A 23673-nucleotide genomic window follows, 5' to 3' on the forward strand; every position below is an offset into this window, starting at 1 on the left:
GATCGACGAAGTGGTCAGTTCGGTATTAGTAAAACAAGTAGATCGGGTCCAGCGGCCCGTCTATTATGTTAGTAAAATTCTGTAGGGAGTAGAAACAAGGTACCTGCAGAAAGAAAATATTGCCTATGCACTGGTGATATCAGCTCGGAAACTCCGCCCATACTTCCAAGCTTACACCGTCGTCGTCTTAACCGACAAACCCCTAAGACAAGTCTTGCTGAAGCCTGAGGTCTCCGGTAGGCTGACGAAGTGGGCCATCGAACTCAGTGAGTACGATCTCCAGTACAAACCACAGACCGCAATTAAGGCCCAAGCTTTGGCAGATTTTATCGCCGAGTGCACTTTCAGCCATGAAGCCTTACAGGTTGAGCCCGAGGTCCCCAGTGTGGAATCTCTCCTGGTCAGGCCAAACGCGAACTGGGATGAGGAGCCCTGGATCCTTCACGTGGATGGTTCCTCGAACCAGCAAGGCAGTGGGGCTGGAATGGTCTTATGCGGCCCGGGAGGCACAAAATTAGAATACGCACTACGCTTTGAGTTCGCGGCATCCAACAACGAGGCAGAGTACGAAGCATTGATAGTCGGGCTGAACCTAGCACGAAAGGTAAAGGCAAAGCACTTGGTCATCTGCAGCGATTCCCAGCTCATGGTCAACCAAGTTACGGGTGAGTATGAAGCATGCGAGCTCTCCATAATCGCATATTCGGCAAAAGTAAAAGAAGCCCTGCTCAACTTCCAGTCACACTTCATCAGGCAAATCCCGAGGTCAGAGAACACTGAGGCCGACGCTCTATCTCGGTTAGCCAGCACAAGTCACAACAACATGAGAACCGTGTACATGGAGGATTTACCTTGGCCTAGTATTCTCGGGGGGCAGAGGAGGTCGCTCCCATCCTTGAAGCAGAGCCGAGCTGGATTGACCCACTCGCGAGCTTCTTGATAGACGAAACCCTCCCTGCAGAACGCAATGTGGCCAAGAGAGTGCAGCGCCAGGCAGCCAAATACGTCATAATAGACGAACGGTTATACCGATGGTCCTACACGCTCCCCTACTTGTGTTGCCTACGACCTGCCGAAGCCGAGTTCGTACTCCGTGAACTAGAAAAGCACTTCGACAAGGATACTACTGGCCAACGATGAAGGCAGAAGCTGTCGAGCTCGTCAGAAATGCGACAAGTGTCAGAAGCACACCAATATCCACCATCAGCCTGCTTCCAACTTCAAATACCTCGCCCACCCGTGGCCCTTTTCACAATGGGGCATCGACCTCCTGGGGCCATTCCCGCCAGCAACAGGTGGAAGAAAATTCATAGTTGTTATAGTAGATTACTTCACCAAGTGGATGGAAGCCGAACCTCTGGCAACTGTTATGGCCCGAAACATACAGAACTTCTTTTGGAAGAACATAGTATGTCATTTTGGGTTACCTCGGGTACTAATTTTCGACAACGGAAAGCAGTTCGAGGATATGAAGTTCCAACAGTGGTGCCAGAAACATGGGGATTCGGCAAAACTTCACATCAATCGCGCACCAGCAGGCAAATGGTCAGACGGAAGTAATGAACAGAGCCATCCTGCGCGGATTGAAAGCACATCTAGATCGAGCTAAGGGATTGTGGGCCTAAGAGCAACCAAGTGTCTTATGGACTCACCGAACTATAGAAAAAACTGCCACGGGAGAAACCCCCTTCAACCTCACCTACGGCACTGAAGTAGTGATCCCGGTAGAAATCGAAATACCAACATTACGACTAGAAACATACAACGATTGGACAAACGGAGATGAGTTACGTACCAACCTTGACCTACTGGACGAGGTAAGGGACCTCGCGCACATCCGGACAACGTTCTACCAACAGCAGGTAGCTTGCTACTACAATGCCAGAGTAAAGCAACGAAGCTTCCGAGTTGGCGACCTGGTCCTTCGTAAGATTATGGTGCCCGAACCCGTCGTGGGCAAACTTGGACCAAACTGGGAAGGGCCCTATAAAGTAAAGAGAGTGCTCGGGGGGGCATACGAGCTCGAAACCTTGGAAGGCAAACAAGTACCTCGAGCGTGGAACATCGTGAACTTAAGGCGATACTACCTATAAACCGCCAAGCGAAGTGGACGAAATCGCTATAAGGTCCTATGGGCCACGATGCAGAGCCAAGAGGAACCTTGGCATAAACAAGCTAAGGAAAGTCGGGCATATTATCAGCTCAACAAAAAATCAGTTCGCTGCAAAAGCCTTCGCGACAAAACAGGTCACGGAAGTACAATAACCCGGACAAGAAAGTGGCATATTATCAGTTCGGCAGAGTCAGTTCAGGAAAAAGGAACACTTTGGGCAAAAAGATTATCTATTCCATTGCAAGAAACAAGAGTACATTGGCCATCAGAAGGCACTTCAAAAAAAAAAAAAGATTATCTTTACATGCTCGGAGCTACTTCTTCGCCATCAGAAGGCACTTCAACAACACCTGAAGGCCCTGCCTCTCCTTCAAAGTCTGGCTCGCCATCGGCAGCATTGGCCATCTCCTGAGTTATACGCGAAGTGGATATGGCACTAACATCGAGGTCGGGGTACGTGTTCCAGATCATCCACCGGCTCAGCTTGAACCCCCTTCTGTAAGAATCCACCATCAGATCGTCAAAACGGGGAGAGGCAATATAGTCTTCAACGGCCTTCTTCTTGGTGTCTTCAATGCCTTGGGAAAGAATCTGCATTTTCTCCCTGATGTCCTCCTGAAGATATTCGACTTGATGCTGCAAGTCCAACTTCAAGTTCGCCATGTGCTTGACGACTACCCCCATGGCCTCGACATCACGCTGAGACCTTGCCTACCTGGCCATTGCGACGCGAGCAGCCTCTTCGGCAGCATAAGCGGCCGCCTCAGCAGCTCGGGTATTCACCTCTGTGGCAACCTTAGTAGCTCACACCTGGCGCGAGCTCCTCTCCACTTGTGCTGCTAAGGCGTGAATTGAAGAATTTACCTACCAAAAGAAATAAGTGAGCAATAACAGCAAAAGCGATAGAAAATGAAAAAGGCAGACGAAGTCTGACTTACCACCATAGCATGTGTTACGGCACGGCAGACAACCTGGTTCAAAGGAAGATCAGTCCACGCCGCGACCTCCTCGGAGAAAGTAACCTCCTTACTCTTCTGAAGAGCATAGTTCGGCGTCAACACGCTCCTGAACTCCCCTTGAGCTCCTGAACCCGAGGGCCCAACCCGCGTATGAGCGGACCCAGAGTGAGCAGGAGCACTGGAGTATGCAGGAGCGCCCGTATAAGTGGTCACAGCGTAAGGTGCCTCGGCAGCTTCATGCATCGGTGGAGTCACCTCAGGCTCCCTGGGCAGATCCTCCGGCGTGTGGCCTAGAACTTGAGGCTCCTCATCCGGGGGCAGCTCGGTACGAGTTCGCTTGGCGACCCGCTTCCTCCTCTTCGTGCCTTGGAATAGACGCCCCTCACGAGTTCTCTCCGCGTCCATCACACCTGCAGAAACGAGTTTGACATCAGAAAAAATGAGGGAACAAAGCAAGCAAGAAACCGCAGAACTAGAAACCTACCCGAACTCAGGCCGTCTGCAATAAGCTTGGCCTCCGTTAAGTACTGATGGCACTTTAAACCTTGTCGTGCCCATTGCCGGAGGCCCTTCATCGTCTCTTTGTCGAGAGTAACACCTGAATCAGGAGCGGCCTCACCCCACCCGGTCTGAAAGGGCCATCCTTGTGCACTTCGCACACCGAAGTAGTCCCGCTTCCATGCTGGGACCTTATTAAGAAGATCGTGCAGAAGCTTAAAGCCCGGGCGAGGAGAAAGGTAATACGCCCGTCTTCCCCCAGGAAGAGAACTCGTCTATCTCTTGAGCATCAAGATGGAAGAGGATATCTCCAAGTCTAAAGGGAAATTCTGCTCACAAAAAAGGGAGACTATCCCCACCAGGTTCCGAATAAAGTTCGGATGAAGCTGGCCAATGGTGACACCGAATTGGTTTACGACTTCGACGACATGGGGGTGGAAAGGAAGTCGCAACCCCGCAACGAGTTGCTCTTAAAAATCACGATCTCATCAGGACTGTGTTCCCAAGGAAAGCTACCCGAAGGAATGGAATATGTATACCCCCCAGGCAGATTGTAAGACATAAGTATAGATTGAAGCCCCTCGGGCGTCATGGTCGAGGGACCAAACCTGTCTAGCATCCGACCTCGGCAAGATGTAGACGCCAAACTACCCGAAGCGGCTCGGCCTACGGGTTCATAGTCGTCCTCGAGTTCCACCTCAGGATCACTAAGGCAATCGGGGGACACGACTCGGTTTGTAGAACCTACGTTAGTCCTACTTGAAGAGTCGTCTGAGCTATCAAAGCTAGACATTGAGGAAAAGAGGTGGATTCAGGAAGGTACTCACCGGAAGAAAATTTTGAAGGCTCCGGAAATGGGAACAAGCCAAAAAACCTTGGAGGCTATGTAACCAGCCTAGACGCGAGTTGAAAAAACTTGGACGCAAGTTGAAAAGTTGGGTGCGAGCTCAATAGGCAAACCGCAGAAGTGACAAATCGATTGGGGTCCCCCACTATTTATAGCTATAGTAACCAAGAACCAACCGTGCAGATCAAAGACGATCCGACGGCCCACGTTCGCGCTGATTGCACGTCCCCTGAGGTTGAGACGTGATTGGCGCATGTCTTTCCAAAAAGAGCGAAACGTCAGCGCACGTCTTTTTGAAACCGACGTCGCACCGACGCACGTCTTTCTGAAAATTGACCGCGCCACACGTCTCCATGACAACTGCTAGCGCACGTCCGGTAGTGACGTGCTTTTTTGACCCACTGTCACGTCCCAGCGGCGTGAATTTTTGAAATTTAAAATGCACGCTGTCACGACCATCAACATTTATGAGTAGTAGGCATGTTTCCCGCCTTCTCGGAACCGAAGAACCCTGGCGAAAGCAACTCGCGCAGTCAAGATTTGAAGGACAGAAAAAATCTACTTACCACCTCGCAAAACTCCCCGCACCAAGGCAAGACCCATGGCACGAGGAGTGGGGGGCAATTGATGAAGGAAGAATTGGCCCGACCTCACAGTTATGTAACACGTGGCAAAAGCAACAGCTCGACATGAAAGCAAGCCTAAGGCGCGAACACCAAGGGGAGAAACCAGCGGACAGAACTCCCTACTAGGGGCCCAAACTCACCCTTGGCCCCAAACCAAAAGTAATCCAAATTGGCATGCCTTGCAACAGTTTGGGACATACCTCGCCAAACTGGCCTACCTTGCAATAGTTCGGGACATACCTCGTCGAACTGGCCTACCTTATAACAGTTCGGGATATACCTCGCCGAATTGTCCTACCTTGTAACAGTTCGGGATACACCTCGCCAAACTGGCCAGCCTTGTAACAGCTCGGGAGACCCCTCGCTGAGCTGACTTGTCCTATACATACCTCCGAACTCAAGACTTTGCCTCGCTCACCACTCCATATCACCTTCAGGGCACCAAAACCAAACAAACCGTACTGTGCCTGACACTGAGGAAGTCCGTACCCGAGGGCGCCGCACCTAACTAACTTGGGATCTGACGCTTGATGGCCGCACTCTAAACGACCACCTGCTACCGCCACCTGACACCGCCATCTCTAGTTAGAGAGACGGTTAGGCAGTGACGGTTCTGTCCCCACAGAAAGGACGACGGCCGAATTGACAGATGCAAGGGTAATCATACCCGACCTGACAAGGGCCTCGGAGTGAGTGCGCGAAGTGATTATAAGAGCCCCCTACCCCCAACAAACAAGGTATGTGAACTTTGCGCTATCTGGTCTACACTTTGCCTTTGAGAGATTACTAACTTGAGATTCAAAGTTATCACACCGGGTTCCCCCCGGAGTTCTCTCATCTTTCCCGTTTCAGGCTCCCCGATGCTCTAGCTCAAAGGCGAATTCATTGATAGCTAAGACCGGCCGGATTGCGCTCCATCACCACCCAAGAGCAAGAAAGTGAAGGGAAAAAGTATTTTTGCTCAGTCAACCTACGAGCAACAGAACCCCCTCTTCCCAATCACTCTACGAGAGTATATTCCAATAAGCTTCTTTTCTAGAGAGTATGCGGAGGTGCACATGGTAACATGTTACACATTGCATGTGGAAGATGCATCCCCAGAAGTGGATGAATCGCCAAAACTGGGATCAAGTAAAAATGAAAAAGTTATGGATATTAATGAAGTCCTCGACCAACTTAATGAAATTCCAACACAATTTAGTCTGCACGTAGCACTACAATTGCTAGAAGGGGTTCGATATGCTCTTAGTTGTGTTCTTACAAATCCTAATGAATACAAGGAGAGGATCGCCAGTCGAAGGGAACTTGCCTCATGCATGGCCACCATTACCTTCTCAGATGAAGATTTACAGCTAGGGTCCCATCCTCATAATAGACCCTTGTACGTCATGGGGTACGTTCGAGATCAAAAGATACGTCAGATACTCCTTGACTGTTGATCAACTATTAATATCATGCCAATTTGAACAATGAAGGAGATAGGCATCTCCCGAGATGAGCTAACCAAGAGTAGGTTGATGATTCAAGGTTTTAATCAAGGAGGACAACAGGCTATTGGCATGATCCACCTTAAACTCACCATTGGAGACTTGACATCTTCAGCACTTTTTCATATCATTGATGTTAGAACCTCATAACACTTATCTCCGGATGCCCTTGGTTACATGAGACTGGGGTAATTCCTTCTACATTACATCAATGCTTTAAGTACTACCAGGATGGCATCCAAAAGTGTGTCATTGTAGAAAATAAGCCATTTACAAGTACAGATTCATACTTTGCAGATGCCAAGTTCTATTCACAAGCCAAGGTAAATTCAAAAGTTTTACTAGTCTCTATTCCCTCGTATAGTAAAGTCACGAGTTCTGAAGGCACTAACTCACAACAGCCATGCCTGAAGGCCTTTCCTACACCAGTGGCCAAAGAAAAAGGAGAAAAATCCAATGGTGCCCTAGAAAAGGTAACTTCGGTACTTCGTTATGTACCAAAGTCTCGTAGAAAAGAGGGGTAGCTTCCATTTGTAGTTACTCATAAGAGTACTGGTTCTGTAAGTTTAGATAAAGGTTTAGAGGTCTTAAAAGATGCCTTGGTCCTCCTAATGCCAGCATAGAGAACCCTAGAACCATCAGTTCACCTCCTAGGAGGTTTGCAATGGGGATAGCATCAACACGAGGCAAAAGCAAATCGATTCATGTCGAGAAGCATCCAGAGGGATGGTTCAATCCTAAGTATGTAAACTTTTTTGAGAATGTTGGATATGGAAAAGGAGAACCAAAGAAAATGGGTGAAGTTATCAGTGAGCGTGTGACACCATTGACAAAGCCCCAATGTAAATTGCTAGGAAATGGACACACCATACCCCAAACGAGAACTGGGTTAGGATTCACGCCAAAAACGTTTTTGCAAAAGAATGCCAGCACTCATCACATTATTACTGAAGTCCTAGAGGAAAAACCTGAAAAGTTTGTCAACAAGCAAGTATCAGCATTTGATAGAATTGGAACACCGAACTCCCGTACCTCAGTATTCAAACGATTGGGGGCATCAAGAAAAAATCCAAGGAAGATGAATGATCTAGAGGTAACAAAAGGGTGAGATGAACCTCGTAGTTCTTTCCCTTCGTGCATGAAGTGTCAAGCATCATTGGAAATAACCCTTGGTGATACCTTGACAGTTAAGCGATGAACAACGGTACTCTCAAATCAAGCCTCATTTCCTCATGGAGAAGAAGAGCAATCCAAAGAGGAAGAAAATGACTATTGCAACCATGTGATAGTAAAACAACTCACAGACGATGACTCCTCGTCCTCTGATACTGAAATCAAACAAGCACCGCCCGCCTATGAGGAAGGGGGCAGGCGACTATGGATGAGTTGAAAGAGTTAAATCTTGCACAAGAAGAGAACCCCCTACCTATTTACGTTAGCACACTCTTAAGCCCTAAAGAGGAGTCTCAATACTTTGAGCTACTTAAATAGTTCAAAGATGTGTTCTCCTGGACATATAAGGAGATGCCGGGGCTAGACCCTAAGGTAGCAGTCCATCACCTCTCACTCAAGCGTGGTGCTCATCTAGTAAAACAAGCAAAATGTCGGTTCCACCCCGAATTGGTACTGCTTATTGAAGTCGAGGTTAATAAATTCATTGAAGTTGGATTTATTCAAGAAGTAAAATATCCTATGTGGATATCTAATATTGTCCCAGTAAATAAGAAAAATGGACAAATAAGAGTTTGTGTCAATTTTCACGACCTTAACAATGCTTGTCCAAAGGACAATTTTCCTTTTCCTATTACTGAGTTGATAGTTGACGCCACCACTGGGTATGAAGCATTGTCCTTTATGGATGGCTCATTGGGGTATAACCAAATTTGGATGGCTCCTAAAGATGAAGAACTGACTGCATTTCGTACTCCTAAGGGGATTTATTGTTACAAAGTCATGCCCTTTGGGGTGAAAAATGCCAGCGCAACTTACCACGTGCCATGCAAAACATTTTTGATGACCTATTGTACAACACTGTGGAGTGTTATGTTGATGATTTGGTCATAAAGTCAAGGAAGAGAGCTGACCACTTAAGTGACTTATGCAAGATCTTTAGTAGGTTAAGGCGGTATCAGCTAAAGATGAATCCCCTAAAGTGAGCTTTTGGAGTGACATCTGGGAAGTTTCTTGGATTCATCCTACGATATCGCGGCATTGAAATTGATCAATCTAAAATTGATGCTATTCAAAATATGCCTGAACCTAGGAACCTACGGGAACTTAAAAGTCTTCAAGGTCACCTCGCCTATATCCGGTGGTTTATTTCTAACTTGGTAGGGAGATGTAGTCCATTAAATAGATTAATGAAGAAGGGAGTGCCTTTTGTCTGGGATTAGGCATGTGAGAATGCTCTGAAAAGCATAAAAAGTTATCTCCTCAAGCCTCCAGCATTGTCAGCCCCAATCCAAGGGTGACATCTAAGTCTCTACATCACCGCCCAAGAGCAATCATTAGGTGCTTTACTTGCTCAAGTAAATGAACAAGACAAGAAAAATGCTTTGTATTATTTAAGTCGGACATTAGTGGGGAAAGAACTAAATTATTCCCCAATTGAAAAGACATGTCTCGCTCTGATCTTTGCAACGAAAAAGTTGTGCCATTACATGCTAGCACATACAATACACCTGATCTCACGAGTTGACCCACTTAAATACATCATGTCTAAGCCAGTACTTTCTGGTAGGCTAGCCAAGTGGGCTCTATTATTGTCCGAGTTGAAATCGAATACATTCCACAAAAGTCAATGAAGGGTCAAGCATTTGCTGATTTTCTAGCTAATCACCCCATCCTAGCAAGATGGGAGTTACCTGAAGACCTCCCAAATGAAGAAGTATTCTCCATTGAGATTCCATTACCTTGGGAGTTGTTCTTTGATGGTGTTGGAGGAAGTGTGGTGTTTGTCTCCCCACAACAGGAGGTATTGCCTTTCTCTTTCACATTGATGAACCTACAATTTATCTATATTTTATGAGGTTTTTGCATGAAATTTTATGATGGTTTAATTAAATTTTGCCCTATTTTATCTTGATTGCAAGAAAGATTTCAGGGGGAGCCAAATCAACAAAAAGAAGGCAAAAGCAAGAAAAGAAAACGCAAAATTTATCAAGTTCAGCCCGGCCCAGCCATGAGAGCAAGAGAATTTCATTCGGCGCAAGTAGTACAAGCTAACTCTTTGGAAAACCCAAGGGAAGAAGCCTAGCAAGAAGAAAATTTCGGCCCAGTCCATTTTTAGCCCAAATAACAGCCTAGAGTGTAGCCCACATGAGCTCAAAAGCAAGCTAAGTTGTAGCCCAAATAGCAGCCCAAAGGGAGCTAGGGGCGGCAACTCCTAGATATTTCTTGAAGAGAAGGAGGGAGCACTCTAGAAGGTTCATGAGGGGTGTAATACACCCCATTCTAGAGGCTTCAAGAAGGGGCAAGAGCCCCCTTGAAAAACTATATAAGGAGGCCTCTAGGAGGGGAGAAAGTTGTTCAATTGCTTGAGAGGAAGGCTCACCCACTCTTAGAGGTTCGGCCACCTTGAGAGAAGAGAAGAGAAGAAGGCTAGGCGCAAGGAAGAAGAAGAAGAAGGGCTGAAGGAAGTTCAAGACAAGCAAGCTAGAAGAGAAGGTGAGTTCGAATTGAGGGTTTGTGATTCAAAGATCTTTTGTAATAAATCAATTATAGTTTCATTCTCTTTTGATTCGAATTCAGTTTCTTTGTTATATTTTCTTTCTTCTTTCTCCTTTTTTTCCATTCTTCCTTGATGTATTTCAGCTTGTAAAATTTCAGTTCAGCAATCTAATTCTTTTTGGTTCATTCAAATGGTCATGAATTGTACTTGAAGTTTCTTGAATAAGGGTGTTATTGTAGATTAATTCAGCCAACTAACCTTCAAAACTCAGATCTGAATTCTCAGATCTGAGATTGCAAGATCTGAATTGCTTGAAAGAGAATTCAGATCTGCAATTTTCAGATTCGGCGAATTAATCTACATCTTGGAATTCCTAGAGTGCTTGAGAGAGATTCTAGGAATTCAGATCTACTATTCAAGAACTGAATTGAGTGCAAGGTTAGAGATAAATTGCACAATTCAGTTGGTGATCAATTCAAATTTAAATTGATGCCTTAGAAGTGTTTGAAGAAACGCATGCATGAGGATTAGATTCTTGCTAGAGATAGAAGAACCGTCACTCATGCATAGGATGAACATGCGCTTGAGAGAGGCTGTTCATGACCTTGGGGTTTCACCAAACCAAGGCTCAATCATGATTTATTCGAATGATCCAAATTGATAGATTGCTGAATTCTGAGATTGACATTTACTGCTTACTCTTCTAACCTGATTTGAAGGCAATTGGGCCAATGATTTAGATAGATTTTAATTTAGGATTTCTTAGCTTTCATTAGAGTTTTGATTTATTTGTTGATCAGATAAGAAGTGCTCAATTTAGTATTGGTAATTGTTTCCTAAATCCTCGTGGGAACGATACTTCACTCACTACTTTATTACTTGAATGGCTAGTGCACTTGCTAGTGTCACAATGAGCCACACATCAAGTTTTTGGCGCCGTTGCTGGGGATTTATAGAAGCAATATTAGGAAACATTGAGCATTCTTAATCTGATCTCATTCAGCATTGCATTCATAGTTGGGTTAATTTGCTAACTTTTTCATTTCAGCTTGGACTGCAACTGCTGTACTACTGTAGTTATGTTTCTTCTTTCTTAAGTAGATTACTTTCTTTTTCTGGTTTCAGTTTCATTTTAATAAAGGCATATTTGATTTCTATTCAATCTTGGTGTTGTTCCCTTCAAAAAAAAAGAAAAAAAAAAGAAAAAAATTCACATAAACATGAGTGTTGCAGATCTGAGTTGCATTCGGCACTCAGATCAGCAAATTTCAGATCTGTAGCACTCAGCCGAAAAGAATTGCTTGTGTTTCAGAATTTTATTTCTTTTTCCATTACAAAAAAGAAAAAAATATATATATAAAATGAAAAAAAAGAGATCTTTTGAACAACAAGAGGAGCAATTGAGAATTCGGATCAGAATTCAGATATGAGTTCAGATCTGAATTCTGCTACAGCCGATTTGCAACAGTTCAGATCTGAGTTCCTCTGAACTCAGACCTGAACTGATGCAATTTTGAGGGGAATTGGGTGTCATCACCACCCCAATTCACCCTAGGGCACTTCTGCTACTCCTCAAAAACAATTTAGTAGCAATAACTGAAGGTAAGGCAATTGAGAATTCAGATCCGAACTCAGACTTGAGTTCAGACCTGAATTCTGCTATTGCAGAACTGCTCAGTTCAGATCTGAGTTCAGATGAACTCAGACCTGAACTGATACAATTTTAAGGTGAATTGGGTGCCATCATCACCCCAATTCACCCTATGATAAATCCGACATACCCCAAAGGTAATTGGATAGCAAAGAATGAAAAAGAAAATTCAGATCTGAACTGATACAGATCTGAACTATAGTTGAGGACTGAACTGATACAGAGCACGTTTTGGATTTTGGGTGACTTGAACATTTGCTTTATCCACTTGTAACCGAGCTACATTAGCTAAGGAGGTGTATGTTTGGATTGAATAATTGTTATACCTCAGTTATTTAAAAAAGAAAAAAATTTTTAGCACTTTCCAAGTATTTCTATTAGCATTCAGATCTGTAGCAGGGCTGCTATAGTACAACAGTTAGCAGACCTGATTTCAGATTTCTACAAAAGTTGTATGGACCGAATAGCTTGCAATACCAAACATTGCAGACCCAATTTTCAGGTCTTAGCAAGTGTTTGATATGCATCAACTATACAGGTTTGAGCTTCAATTGTAGAGCTTAAAATCCTTAAACCAAGCCTAACTCAGGACTGGTTTTAGTTTATTTCAGATCCTTTTAATATATTTTTCAGATCAGATCTAATTTCAGCCCTAAAGCATCACAGACTTGATTCCAACCTTAATGAATGTATATTGTAGTGTATACCAATGAGTGTGTATGAGATATACAGCTCATATCTGAATTATTATTTGTTAATTTCTCTGGACTAACAATACCAAAGACTTGTAGATCTGAACTCAACTAATTTGGGTCTGAATTCAGATTTTGCAATCGATGGATGTAGATAAAGGAACCTTGAATAAGATGATTGGTTTAAATCTACTTTTAGTATAATCGGCTTCATTTATTCATGATAGGATGTAGGTTTTGTATTCCAATAATTCACTTTACATTTTCAGTGTGATAGGATTAGTTATTTATTTTCTTTTGTGAATATTGGCATTTTTATTGCTTTGACTTTAACAGTTTATGACAAGCAGACCTGAACTGGAAGAGATCCTTTATGACCCGGAGATTGAACGGACTCTCCGTGTCCGTTTGAGAGCTGCTAAGCAAGTCAGACAAGAAGCACAAGAAATGGCTGAACAAAGAACTATGATGGATTATGCCAAACCCACCCTCACCGGGACTGTCTCCAGCATTATCAGACCAACTATTGCTGCCAATAACTTAGAAATTAAACCGGCCATAATCCAAATGATACAAAATACGGTTCAGTTTTGTGGTATGGCCCATGAGGATCCGAATGCCCATATTGCTAACTTCTTGGAAATCTGTGACACCTTCAAACATAATGGGGTAAGTGATGATGCCATCCGGCTGAGGTTATTCCCATTTTCTTTGAAGGATAAAGCCAAAGCTTGGTTGAACTCATTACCGGCAGGATCTATAGCTACATGGGACGAAATGGCCAGCCGTTTTCTCTCTAAATATTTTCCCCCTTCTAAAACTGCTAAAATGAGGAATGACATCACTACTTTTTTCCAGCAAGAGGGGGAATCTTTATATGAGTCATGGGAACGATACAAGGAGCTGTTAAGGAGAGTTCCTCACCATGGCCTCCCCATTTGGCTGCAAGTGCAGACTTTCTATAATGGTCTTACTGACTCAAATAAGACCATATTAGATGCTGCAGCCGGAGGATCCATAAATAATAAAACTCTTGAGGTTGCCCATGCACTTATTGAGGAAATGGCAGCCAACAACTGTCAATGGCATTCGGAAAGAACTCAAACTAGGAAGCAGCAAGGCTTGCATAATGTTGACACTTATACAGCACTATCTGCACAGATAGGAGCACTCAGTAAAAAAATAGATGAAATGCAAATAGCTGCCATGCATGTGCAGCCTCTTAATTGTGAATTGTGTGGGGGAGGCCACATCAGTACAGACTACCAAGTTGGCAATCAGTTCAGACCATCTACTGAACAAGTTGACTATGTCAGCAATTCGTCAAGACAGCAGGGTTACCAGAGTCACCATACTTTTCATCCAGGATGGAGGGGACATTCAAACCAGTCCTGGCCAAATCAGCATATTTCCAAGCCATTCCACCAGACTTATCATCAGCCTGAACCAAAATCCAATTTGGAGGAACTGATGACAAAATTTATAGCAGGTGCAGAAACTAGGTTCCAGAACCAGGAAGCCTCAATCAAAAACCTGGAAAACCAAGTGGGGCAATTGGCGCAATTAATCTCTTCCAGACTGCCGGGAACTCTTCCAAGCAACACTAAAGTGAATCCACGAGAGCAGGTGCAAGCTATTACCTTAAGAAGTGGAAAAGAGTTGCCTGAGGTAGAAAAGAAGAATTGGGCTGAACCCAAGGCAGAAACAAGCCTTGGGACCAGACAACAGAAGACGGAACAACCAGAAGCACAACAAGGGATGCACCAACAACCGCAAGTTCCATTCCCTAACAGGCTGAAGCAACAAAAATTGGAGAAGGAATTTGGTAAGTTTCTTGAAATATTTAAAAGTTTACATATTAATATTCCTTTTGCTGATGCTTTAGCCCAGATGCCACACTATGCAAGGTTTTTGAAGGAATTATTGGCAAACAAAAGGAAACTGGGAGATGTGGCTACAGTTGCATTAAATGAGGAATGTTCTGCTATCCTTCTGAACAAGCTGCCTCAAAAACTCAAAAATCCAGGGAGTTTCACTATTCCTTGTACCATTGGAAGTTTAAAAATTGAAAAAGCTTTATGTGACCTGGGAGCTAGCATCAATTTAATGCCATATTCTATCTTCAAGAAATTGAGGTTGAATGAACCCCAACCCACTAGAGTGGCATTACAATTGGCTGATAGATCCATTAGACATCCTAGGGGGATCATAGAAGATGTGTTAGTTAAAGTTGACAAATTCATTTTTACAGTTGATTTCGTTGTGTTAGACATGCAAGAAGATGTGGAGGTTCTGTTTATCCTAGGGAGACCTTTCCTGGCTACCGAGAAAGCAATGATTGATGTCCAACAAGGACAACTCAGCCTTAGGATACAAGATGAGGAGATAATTTTTAAAATGTCTAATGCTATGAAACATGCACCCTCTAGTGATGATTCTTGTTTTATGATTGATGCCATTGAATTGATAATTGATGAATGCTTCCAGGTAAGTAGAATAACTGATCCTCTTGAACTCTGCCTCCAGCAGGGAGAACTTGAAGAAGCAGAAAATGAAAAAATAAACCTCATGATAGCATACCTGAACGATAAGCCTCAATTCAAGGGAAAGGGGTTTCTTAAATTAGAGAACTTAGGCAAATTGCCTGGACCATCAGGTAAGCCATCACCCCAAGAACCCCCCACCCTTGAACTGAAGCAATTACCATCCCATTTAGAGTATGCTTTCCTTGAGGAACCATCAGATCTCCCCGTGATAATTTCCGCAGCGCTGAATCCCTTACAAAGAGAAAAATTATTAAGAGTGCTGCGGGAACACAAAAATGCTATAGCTTGGAAGGTAGAAGATATCAAAGGCATTAATCCATCAATCTGCACTCACAGAATTTTGATGGAAGAGGACAGCAAGCCTTCCGTTCAACCCCAAAGGCGCCTGAACCCCAACATGAAAGAAGTGGTAAAGGCTGAAATAATTAAGTTGTTAGATGCTGGGATCATTTATCCTATTTCTGATAGTTCTTGGGTAAGCCCTGTGCAAGTTGTGCCCAAAAAAGGGGGTACGACTGTTGTTCCAAATGAGAAAAATGAACTCATCCCTACTAGAACCGTTACCGGATGGCGTGTGTGTATTGACTATAGAAAATTAAATGAAGCCACCCGGAAGGACCATTTCCCTCTCCCATTTATGGATCAAATGTTGGAGAGGCTAGCCGGGCATGAGTATTATTGTTTCTTGGATGGATATTCAGGGTATAACCAGATACCAATTGCACCAGAAGATCAAGAAAAGACCACTTTTACTTGCCCATATGGAACCTTTGCATACCGAAGGATGCCCTTTGGGTTATGCAATGCCCCAGCAACCTTTCAGCGATGTATGATGTCTATATTTTCTGATATGGTTGAAAAATTTATTGAGATCTTCATGGATGATTTTTCAGTTTTTGGCTCTTCGTTTGATGCATATTTGAATAATCTGGAACAGGTGCTTACTAGATGTAAAGAAACACATCTTGTGTTGAATTGGGAGAAATGTCATTTTATGGTGCAAGAAGGCATAGTGATTGGACACAAGATCTCTCAAAGAGGTATAGAAGTCGACAAGGCCAAGGTGGAGGCAATTGAAAAATTGCCAACCCCAACATCTGTTCGTTCTTTGAGAAGTTTCTTAGGACATGTCGGATTCTATAGAAGGTTTATTAAAGATTTCTCAAAAATTTCCAAGCCATTATCTACCTTGCTTCAGAAAGAAGTGCCTTTTGAATTTTCAACTGAATGCCTTCATGCTTTCAACATCTTGAAAGACAAATTGATCCATGCACCTATCATGGTAGCACCAGATTGGACCCTCCCATTTGAATTAATGTGTGATGCAAGTGATTTTGCTATAGGAGTTGTTTTAGGACAAAGAATGAACAAACATTTTCAGCCAATTTACTATGCTAGCAGAACCTTGACTGGACCCCAACTTAATTACACCACCACAGAAAAGGAGCTGCTAGCAGTAATATTTGCACTTGATAAGTTTCGTTCATATCTGATATTATCCAAGGTTGTTGTCCACACAGATCACTCGGCATTAAGGCACTTGCTTACCAAGCAAAACTCAAAACCAAGACTGATCAGGTGGATCCTTTTATTGCAAGAGTTTGACATTGAGATTAGAGACCTGAAGGGTGCTGCAAACCTGGCAGCTGACCATCTCTCCCGGTTGGACACGGTAAGCTCAAAAGAGGAGATAACCAGCAACATTCGAGAAGAATTTCCGGATGAGCATTTGTACTCAATACAGAAATACTCATATCCTTGGTATGATGATTTTGCTAATTATCTAGCTGCACAAGTCCTTCCTCCTAACCTTTCATATCAACAGAAAAAGAAATTCTTTTCTGATGTAAAATACTATCTGTGGGAGGAACCCTTTTTGTATAAATTGTGTGCAGATCAGATCATAAGGAGATGTGTCCCCGAGGAGGAGATGGTGTCGGTACTCCAATTTTGCCATGATAAAGAAGCAGGAGGTCATTTTGGAGCTAGTCGCACTGCAGCCAAGGTTTTGCAATCAGGTTTTTATTGGCCCACACTTTTCAAAGATGCCCATCGGTATGTGTCCACATGTGACAAATGCCAAAGATCGGGAAACATTTCCTGATGGAATGAAATGCCCCTTTCCAATATTTTAATCTGTGAAATCTTTGATGTTTGGGGTATAGATTTCATGGGACCTTTTCCGAATTCTTTTGGGAATAAGTACATCCTCGTTGCAGTTGACTATGTATCCAAATGGGTAGAAGCCATGGCTTTACCCACAAATGACTCAAGAAGGGTGGTACACTTCCTAAAGAAGCTATTCTCCCGATTTGGCACTCCGCGAGCTATAATTAGTGATAGGGGAACTCACTTCTGCAATAGCCAATTTGAGAGGTTAATGCAGAAATATGGAATTACACATAAATTAGCTACCCCTTATCACCCTCAAACCAGTGGCCAAGTGGAGTTGGCTAACAGGGAACTCAAAAGAATTCTGGAAAAGACCATAGCATCCACTAGAAAAGATTGGTCCATCAAATTAGATGATGCATTATGGGCATACAGAACTGCATTTAAGACACCCATTGGCATGTCCCCCTACAGATTGGTCTTTGGTAAAGCATGCCATTTACCAGTTGAATTGGAACACAAGGCCTATTGGGCTCTTAAATTCTTAAATTTTGACATTCAGGCCACAGGGGCTAAAAGGCGGTTGCAATTGAATGAATTGGATGAATTCAGACTTACCACCTATGAGAATGCCAAAGTTTATAACGAAAGAATAAAAAACTGGCATGATAAGAACTTGCTGAGACGGGACTTTTATGTAGGCCAACAGGTATTGTTATATAATTCCCGTATCCGCTTGTTTCCAGGTAAGCTGAGATCCAGGTGGTCTGGACCCTTTACCATTTCACAGGTTTTTCCCCATGGGGCTATAGAACTCACCCACACGGTTCAGGGCACGTTTAAAGTAAATGGTCAGCGCCTAAAACCATATTTAATGGGCAGTACTGTACCCCCTCCATCCACTGTTTATCTTGATAACCAATAATCTTTTATGCTTGCTCATGAACAGGTTAAGGAATCTTTTTGTCATTTTTAGAATATTAGTTAGTAAAATAAAGATCTTTTTCTCAAAATTCCAATTCTTTAAGGACTCAGTTCATCATTTTCTTTTCTTCAGTTTGCTCTAGCAAATTTGATCCCCTAACACTACGAACATTGAGGACAATGTTCATCTTAAGTGTGGGGGAGTGAGCCTGAGGATAGGGTATGGGGGTTGAAACCATGCACCTCATTCACCCCAAACACACATATACAGGCAATGACATAACCAAAAAAGACTGGAACCCCTCAAGTTCATTGCTATTTATTTGATGATTTTTTTTAAGAAGGAATTCAATGAGTTGAGGGAGACTGATGTACTTTGATGAACCTACAATTTATCTATATTTTATGAGGTTTTTGCATGAAATTTTATGATGGTTTAATTAAATTTTGCCCTATTTTAGCTTGATTGCAAGAAAGATTTCAGGGGGAGCCAAATCAACAAAAAGAAGTTAAAAGCAAGAAAAGAAAACCCAAAAATTTATCAAGTTCAGCCCGGCCCAGCCATAAGAGCAAGAGAATTTCATTCGGCCCAAGAAGAGCAAGTGAAACTCTTTGGAAAATCCAAGGGAAGAAGCCTAGCAAGAAGGAAATTTTGGCCCAGCCCATTTTTAGCCCAAATAACAGCCTAGAGTGTAGCCCACATGAGCTCAAAAGCAAGCTAAGTTGTAGCCCAAAGGGAGCTAGGGGCGGCAACTTCTAGGAGTTTCTTGAAGAGAAGGAGGGAGCACTCTAGAAGGTTCATGAGGGGTGTAATACACCCCATTCTAGAGGCTTCAAGAAGGGGCAAGAGCCCCCTTGAAAAACTATATAAGGAGGCCTCTAGGAGGGGAGAAAGTTGTTCAATTGCTTGAGAGGAAGGCTCTCCCACTCTTAGAGGTTCGGCCACCTTGAGAGAAGAGAAGAGAAGAAGGCTAGGCGCAAGGAAGAAGAAGAAGAAGGGCTGAAGGAAGTTCAAGACAAGCAAGCTAGAAGAAGAAGGTGAGTTCGAATTGAGGGTTTGTGATTCAAAGATCTTTTGTAATAAATCAATTATAGTTTCATTCTCTTTTGATTCGAATTCAGTTTCTTTGTTATATTTTCTTTCTTCTTTCTCCTTTTTTTCCATTCTTCCTTGATGTATTTCAGCTTGTAAAATTTCAGTTCAGCAATCTAATTCTTTTTGGTTCATTCAAATGGTCATGAATTGTACTTGAAGTTTCTTGAATAAGGGTGTTATTGTAGATTAATTCAGCCAACTAACCTTCAAAACTCAGATCTGAATTCTCAGATCTGAGATTGCAAGATCTGAATTGCTTGAAAGAGAATTCAGATCTGCAATTTTCAGATTCGGCGAATTAATCTACATCTTGGAATTCCTAGAGTGCTTGAGAGAGATTCTAGGAATTCAGATCTACTATTCAAGAACTGAATTGAGTGCAAGGTTAGAGATAAATTGCACAATTCAGTTGGTGATCAATTCAAATTTAAATTGATGCCTTAGAAGTGTTTGAAGAAACGCATGCATGAGGATTAGATTCTTGCTAGAGATAGAAGAACCGTCACTCATGCATAGGATAAACATGCGCTTGAGAGAGGCTGTTCATGACCTTGGGGTTTCACCAAACCAAGGCTCAATCATGATTTATTCGAATGATCCAAATTGATAGATTGCTGAATTCTGAGATTGACATTTACTGCTTACTCTTCTAACCTGATTTGAAGGCAATTGGGCCAATGATTTAGATAGATTTTAATTTAGGATTTCTTAGCTTTCATTAGAGTTTTGATTTATTTGTTGATCAGATAAGAAGTGATCAATTTAGTATTAGTAATTGTTTCCTAAATCCTCGTGGGAACGATACTTCACTCACTACTTTATTACTTGAACGGCTAGTGCACTTGCTAGTGTCACAATGAGCCACACATCAAGTTTTTGGCGCCGTTGCTGGGGATTTATAGAAGCAATATTATGAAACATTGAGCATTCTTAATCTGATCTCATTCAGCATTGCATTCATAGTTGGGTTAATTTGCTAACTTTTTCATTTCAGCTTGGACTGCAACTGCTGTACTACTGTAGTTATGTTTCTTCTTTCTTGAGTAGATTACTTTCTTTTTTTGGTTTCAGTTTCATTTTAATAAAGGCATATTTGATTTCTATTCAATCTTGGTGTTGTTCCCTTCAAAAAGAAAAAAAAAAGAAAAAAATTCACATAAACATGAGTGTTGCAGATCTGAGTTGCATTCGGCACTCAGATCAGCAGATTTCAGATCTATAGCACTCAGCCGAAAAGAGTTGCTTGTGTTTTAGACTTTATTTTTTTTCTTTCTTTCATTACAAAAAGAAAAAAACAAATGAAAAAAAAAGGGGAGATCTTTTGAACAACAAGAGGAGCAATTGAGAATTCGGATCAGAATTCAGATTTGAATTCAGATCTGAATTCTGCTATTGCAGATCTGCAACAGTTCAGATCTGAGTTCCTCTGAACTCAGACCTGAACTGATGAAATTTTTAGGGGAATTGGGTGTCATCACCACCCCAATTCACCCTAGGGCACTTCTGCTATTCTCCGAAAACAATTTGGTAGCAATCGGATCAGAATTCAGATTTGAATTCAGATCTGAATTCTGCTATTGCAAATCTGCAACAGTTCTGATCTGAGTTCCTCTGAACTCAGACCTGAACTGATGAAATTTTGAGGGGAATTGGGTGTCATCACCACCCCAATTCACCCTAGGGCACTTCTGATATTCCCCAAAAACAATTTGGTAGCAATAACTGAAGGTAAGGCAATTGAGAATTCAGATCCAAACTCAGACTTGAGTTCAGATCTGAATTCTGCTGTTACAGATCTGCTCAGTTCAGATCTGAATTCCTCTGAACTCAGATCTGAACCGATGCAAGTTTGAGGTGAATTGGGTGCCATCACTACCCCAATCCACCCTTTGATACATCCAACCTGCCTCAAGGGTGAATGGATAGCAAGGAATGAGAGAAATTCAAATCTGAAATGCAGTTGATATTATGTGAGGACTGAACTGATACAGAGCATACTATGAATTCTGGGTGGACTGAATTCTTGGCTTTACCCACTTGTACCCAATCTAAATTTGCTGAGGATGTGTGTTTGGATTGAATAATTGAGATGCCTCACATATTCAATAAAAGCAGCAGTGCATTCCACTAGCATTCAAAACTGTAACAGGGCTGCTACAGTACAGCAATTAGCATGAAACTCCACTGCTGATCTAGTTAGCTCTCTTTCCCATTGATGATCTACTTCATATTTGATTGCTGATTTAGTGTAGCTGGTAGATGTAGTTCTTCAGATGTAGTTCTTCAGCATTGCATTCATAGTTGGTTTAATTTTTTTAATCTTTCATTTTCGCTTTGAATGCAACTGTTGTATTACTGTAGTTATGCTTCTTTTCTCTTTAGTAGATTACTTTATTTTCCTTGTTTCAGTTTAATTTTAATAAAAGGAGACCTGTTTTTCTTTCTATCTTGAAGTTATTACCCTCTAAAAGAAAAAAATCACAAAATCATGAGTGTTGCAGATCTGAGTTGCATTCGGCACTCAGATCTGCTATAGCAGAACTGCAGCACTCAACCGAAAAAAAATAAAAAATTTAAAATGAGTTCAGATCTGAATTGCATTCATCAATCAGACCTGCACTCATCCAAAAAGATTTTGGTTGCATTGTTGTATTTTGTTTTAGATTTATAAAAAAAAAAAAAGAAAAAAATAGATAAAGAAAATAAAAAGAAAACAATGAAAAAATAGCATGTGAGTTTTCAAATCTGAAACTCAGATTTGAAGTTCAGATCTGAGTTCAGCCGGTTGCAGGACTGCATTCTGCTAGGTTCAGATTTGAGTTCATCTGAACTCAGACCTGAACCCACTCTATTTTGATGTGAATTCGGGTAGTGACAGCACCCAATTCACAATTTAATGCATCAGACTTGCCTCATTGATGAAAATTTAAGCCATGAATGGTAAAATCGGATCTGAAGTGCATGAGAATTTGAGGCAGTATAAGTACATGATCTGAAATTTTTGTGAACTTGATGTTTTGTTATCTTTTAAATCACTTGCACCCGATCTGAATTGGCTGTGGATTGATGTTTGGATTGGATCAGGACTGATGTTTGTGAGGCCTGAAAAGTCCAAAAAGAGCTTCATATTTTTGATGTAATGGTATTCAGATCTAAATCAAGGCTGCTTTCATTATAAAATTGCAGATCTGATTTCAGGTCTCTGCAATCAATTGAGGCATACAAGACATATAAGTTGGGACTTGAAATAAGAAGTCTTAAACTCTTGAGTTCAGACTTATTTCAAACCTAATTGCATCATAATTCAGATTTATTGATGTTAGGTTTTTTTTGTAAGACCGTTCTCAAAAGCTAAGACTTCAGGTCTGATTCTATTAAGAGCCTGAAGAGCAGCCTAAAGATACTAAATTCAGCAATTGATTTTAGATATGATTATAGTAGATGTTAGATATATTTACTTCTATTTAGTCTAGAATAGTGTGTAATAATATCTATTGCTAATTTAGCTAGCTTTCTTTTTCATTAATGATCTACTTCACACTTGAATGTTGGTTTTCAGTAATGGAGCTCTGTTTTTCTTGTTTATAAAAAAAAAAAAAAGAGAGAGAGAGAGAGAGAAAAAGAGTGAAGCAAATGACTTTGGTTTGTCTTATTAATTACTTGGCTTTGTAAATTTTTCTTGTATAGCTAGTAGATTAGGATTACTTACATTCTTTTGAATTGTGAATAGTAGTTTTTTTTTTTTTTGGTTTAAATTATTTTTAGTTAGAACAAAGCTTCTGATCTCTGTTGCAAGTAAATTCTAGCAGAAGAGGCTCCCACCAAAAGAACTCTTGCATATCTGGAAATTAATCTTCAGGAAATCCTCTTTACTTGGTATTTCTCTTGTTGGTTTTATTGTGATCCCCTAACAGTAGGAACATTGAGGACAATGTTCATCTTAAGTGTGGGGGAGTGAGCCCGAGGCTAGGGTATGAGGGCTGAAACCATGCACCTCATTCACCCCAACACACATATGCAGGCAATTACATAACCAAAAAAAGACTGGAACCCCTCAAGTTCATTACTATTTATTTGATGATTTTTTTTAAGAAGGAACTCAATGAGTTGAGGGAGACTGATGTACTTGTTAAGTTTTTATTCTTGTGAATGACCCAATTTGATATATGCATGAGAAAAGGGGAGCTGAATATGCCTTTCAGCATGACTAGCCCTAACTTCCTTCATGTGTATGGAAGCCCTTGATTTCATTGTTAATGGTCAAAAAAGATAAGTGCACATCTGAAGTGTTGATTCTTGAGGTTTAATAATTACAAAGAAGGACAAAAGCCCAAATTGACTCCGCTATTCTGAGCTGAATAGTAAAACTACCAGCTTAGAACATAAGTCCTATTTACCTACCTCAAGCAAGTGACCAGTGTGAGATGGAGCATAAGATGCACTCACACCAAA

At 41.9% G+C, this 23673-nt stretch overlaps 1 non-coding gene across 1 annotated transcript; it reads right to left on the reverse strand.

The window, feature by feature from the left end:
• Positions 1 to 13368: 13368 nt before the first annotated feature.
• LOC148874060 (small nucleolar RNA R71) lies at positions 13369 to 13475 on the reverse strand. The gene has a single exon (XR_016106118.1). It is a non-coding gene; the product is annotated as a small nucleolar RNA R71 (small nucleolar RNA).
• Positions 13476 to 23673: the final 10198 nt, after the last annotated feature.

This window comes from Nelumbo lutea, chromosome 1 (assembly GCF_056320005.1).
Source record: "Nelumbo lutea isolate HS-2025 chromosome 1, American lotus-T2T, whole genome shotgun sequence".
Classification (NCBI taxonomy): Eukaryota; Viridiplantae; Streptophyta; class Magnoliopsida; order Proteales; family Nelumbonaceae; genus Nelumbo; species Nelumbo lutea.